Source organism: Pygoscelis adeliae, unplaced genomic scaffold (assembly GCF_000699105.1).
Source record: "Pygoscelis adeliae isolate BGI_AS28 unplaced genomic scaffold, ASM69910v1 Scaffold34, whole genome shotgun sequence".
In the NCBI taxonomy this organism is placed as follows: domain Eukaryota; kingdom Metazoa; phylum Chordata; class Aves; order Sphenisciformes; family Spheniscidae; genus Pygoscelis; species Pygoscelis adeliae.
The window spans coordinates 2830730-2835323 of NW_008824658.1; positions in this window are offsets into that span (position 1 = coordinate 2830730).

A 4594-nucleotide genomic window follows, 5' to 3' on the forward strand; every position below is an offset into this window, starting at 1 on the left:
TAAGGGAGAAAATGTTACCGAGAATAATCCCAGCTGTTCCTGTAGTCTACTACCTAAACTTACACCAAAAATATTTCTAGTTTAATATGTGCAAGCGTTTGCAGGAATAGCCCACACTAATACAGAGGTACAGCCTCTCAGAGAGCAGCTAGGGCAGTGGAAACCTTCAGCTGTTTCACACGCTGTCTCAAAACACCGCAAAGGGAATGAAAGCACAGAAACTCATGAACTAGGAAACTGAAAATAAAAATGCAGTTTGAAGGATAAGCATGTTTGACTTGCTCTTCTCTCACTGGGCAGTGCACCTAGACTTTTTACTGGATATCATTGCTATTTGCTGAAAAGCTCATGACTATGCCAAGACAGAGGAAGTTCAGAGGTGTTAACCAAGACAGATACTAAATATCTCCGTTTGCTTCCTTTGCGTGGTAAGCTGTAATTCATGTTTCTGGGATTTCAGCAGCAGCTCTTCCATGGATGGCCCCATAAGCACCCCCCGACCTGCGCGAGTGCACGAGTCTGACTAACAGGAACTGGGTTCGCAGCATCCCAACGCCACGCAACCACGCCGACTGGTGAAGCAGGCTGGCGCGCCACTGGAGCCTGGCTCACGTCCCCACAGAGCCCGGAAAACTGCAGAGAGCACCTAGACGAGGAAAAGAAAACACACATCAAGTGACTGACATGTTAGAAGCAACAGCCCTGTCATAGGGGAGACCACAGTGCCAGACACGATGCGTCCCTTCGCCCCACACTGCTCGCGAGAGCAACTTGTATGCAATTCCTAATGCTCCTCTCTCCCACTGCTTGATCTGGGAGTGGTGGGAGGGGAGGAGACGGTTAAAAGAAATCCTTGTGCACCTCTAGGCCTTCCCCCGTCTAATCTCAATCTTTGCAGTGTCTTCCTGCCCGGGTCAGCAAAACCAGCACATAGCTTGGTTCTGGTCTAGATAAAGGAGGTCTTAGCTCTCTTGGCCAAAAAGCAGACTTAACTGGCATGCTATTTTTTGAAAAGGAAGAAGGGAAATAAAAATCAATAAATCCACCCTCTGAAGAGCTATTAATGCCGTTAGCCACAGTGGAGAAACTACCGTTAATTCACTATTGGCACTCAAAGGGAGCAGTCTGTGCTTTGAACTAGAAAAAACTAGATGAAAACCTAGAAAAAACTAGATGAAAACCTAGAAAAAACTAGAAAAACTAAACTAAACTAACTAGGAAAAAACCCCAGTGTGCTATGAACGATTAGCTGAAGCTTAAATCTTTGCGGTCATTAAAACCCAGCAGGAGTGTATACATGTTTTTATTCTCTGTAATGTATGGTTTTTTTACAATAAGCATCTAGCATTTTTAAAAGAAATAAATACTGTCCAGTGACACACGGGGAAGACTTAACCAGAACATACCTTCCTATCTTTCAAAAATTGATAACCTGTGAGAATACTAGGCTTATTTTGGAATAAGAAAATATTCAAATGCACCAAACCTCCCCATAGTTTAATTAGCTTTACTGCTTTCCATGCAAACAGAGTAAGTGAACATTTAGAGAGCAAACAATTAGTGCCTCTGGATTAGGAGGGGAAGATGAAAAGAAAGTAACCAGAGCACTCACCTTTAATGAAGTACGGCTTCTCCCAAAAGGTCACCCGATGTACCTTGCATATTCTTGTCCTTTCCACTTACCTTCTTCTCTGTTTCTCCTCCTTCCCTCTCTCTCTTCAGGCTCAATTCCAGATGTTTTAAGGCTCCTCTGTTCTACCCGTGTCAGTAGAAAAGAAATGCCACGCGGTCACCTGCATCAATTTGGGATATTCCCACCCTATAAGGCACAAACCCCACTTTGTACTATCACCGAAGAGCCAGTGGACATGGGGTATGAAGGAACAGTAACCAGGAGTCTGGCCAGAGTGATTTTTTTATTCAGTTATATTAAAATAGCTGTAGTTATTTTACTGCAAGTTAAGGAAAGACAAATTTTCTCCTACCTGGCTTAGGACCACAGGACAAAAGCTCAACTCAAATCTTTGACTGAGAGATGCTCTTTTCCATACACTCTCTGTGGACAGGACTCCAGGCTCTCCGTGAATTTTGGCACAGAGTTTCCCTACCGATAGATCTCCCAATACTTACATAATATCTGCTAACCTGGCATGTAAGAGCTCATAAACTCCAATTTGGAACCGTGTAACGATTGTACTCGCCTTAAAACGTAACATTAAGTAGATTAAATGCAGCAAGCAAAGGCCCTAGAATGATTTTACCATTGAGGACCAAGTAGATCATTTTTATTCCCATCATGACAAATGGATTTATAAAGCCAATATTTAATTGACACAGACGTTACCAAAACAACTGCTGCCACTGGAAAAGGTTCATTCCTGGGCCTGGAATCCCACACTCTCAAGAGTAATTCTACAAGCCATGCTTTCTGGATGGCACTCAAAGATGCTCACTCCAACTCTCTGTGCACACGAAGCCTGTGTTACACACACCATCTAGTGGCAAGACTGCAAATGTGATGGTGGGAATTAAAATCTCACCCATGAGACAGAACTAAAGAGATACAAGGTATTCATGGAAACACTGAACTAGATCATTTATTTCAAAGCAAAGCAGTGCCAACATACTGAATGTTGAGTTCTGAAGAGAGGCAGGGATGCCAGTGAGATGCCGTGTGTGCTTCAGTGCTTTATGCAGCAAGTGTGCTCACGTTTTATGTTTTCTGCTGCTAGTGATGGGAACATCATATCAAAATGTGTGTGCACTTGTTACACATAAGCTTTGATGCGGGGGGTGGGGAGGAAGATGCAAGAAATCTTCACTTTGTTCCCCTTCAATGGTAAATTAATTGTATATTTGAATCCTTTCCCACTGCCAGACCCCAACTCTACTTTGAGCTTTCTGGGGTGGGGAGGGAAGAGGAAAGAAGGAGTAGGGTCTACAGGACCCAGACAAAACCTGCGGACCCTACACTGCACAACTGACCTTACTGATTCACTTGGGAAGGTCAGAAGATGGCCAGATATGAAGACACAGGGTTGAGATCTGAGTAGGTTTGGACTCAGGTTTTCCACAAACTCTGTAGGCATTACGAACCAGGTCTTCACTTCGCAATCCAAACCCAACTGATTCAAGTAGCTTTCTGGTCTGCAGATCTAGAAAGTTACAAAAGTACAGGAAAGTCTTTCTGGGATTATCAAGTTTCTTACATGCTTCCATTTTACCTTTAACACACTTTACTCACTTTGGCTGTATGTGTAACTCTTCAGGAAAAGCTTTAGGAATTAAGTTAAAATATGAATTAGACTTCAAGGTTTGAAACAGATATTGGATTTATTGGTCAGCTATGAGTAGGAAAATACATTGGTAAAGAAAAAGAAGACCCTGTATATAAATATAATACTAACTAGTTAAAATTTGACCAAGAAGAAAGTTCCACTGAAGAGAACAGTAAAAGCCCTTGTTTACCATCAGACCATATTCAGTTTCCCGTTTATCTTATTGAAGAGCTGCCTATAGACAAATGCAACATTCTTTGAGCTTAGTGCAGATAATGTGCTGGTTTTTGTTACATGAATGGTAAACAAGAGTTAGTCCAGTGCATTACACATTATACAGAAGTACTGTGAATAAAGACTAAGATATTCTATTTTAGACACTACTTAAACATACCAAGACACTTAAGTATTACAAATTTATGCAACCAAAAGAAAAGAATAGCAGTTAACATACTAAAAAAATACTGTGTCTGGCTGGATGAAAAAGGCTTGCTACTTAAGCGGTTAACTGAATTTTTAAGTTTTACAGTGTAATTAGTTGGGTTTTTTTCTCCTCCAATGGTGTGGTAATTATTTTGTCCTTCATACAGGTTTTGTGTGGTTGAAAAAGCAAACCATAAGCTATTTTCTAAATCGGCTCTAAAAAAACCAAACAAACAAACTTGAGAGATTTGCTAAAGTTACATCAAAGATGCATACATACAATGTTCTTAAAGTCAGTTTTGTCAAATGCTAGCCAAATTTACCTTTTTTTTTTTTTTAAAGCTGCTAAAAGGACAAAATCATTACAACACGCACTGAGTTATATGCTCTTTTTCCCCCCTACTTGTGTTATGTTAAAGCAGTAACTTGTGGTATTAGTCTTGTGCTCTAATCAATTCTTTTAGTTAAAGGTATATTTCAATTTACACTTTGACACCCAGAATTCTTGGTAAATGTAAATAAAACTAGACAAGATATGGCTGGCTGTACTTTAAGTGGAAAAAAAGCCTGGTCTAACCTAAATAAACCCTTTCAACCCCAAGGATGTTCTGTGACTTTTGCTGTATGTGCTTTTACAACAAGAACACTGAAGGTACGTTATGGCAACACCCCAAATCACCTCGAATAAAAATATTGCCAGTAACTATTTTATGTTAAAAACTATGAAGGAAACATTTTGATTTTGTGAAGACACGGTTTATTGCCTTATTCTATGTTATAGCTGGAATTGAGACTTTTGAGTTAGATTTGTTTGACACAGGAATATATTTTCTTCGAAAGATTGTTTGACAAAGTTTATCTCAGCTCTGTTTTGGTGCCATCTGGTCTTTCCC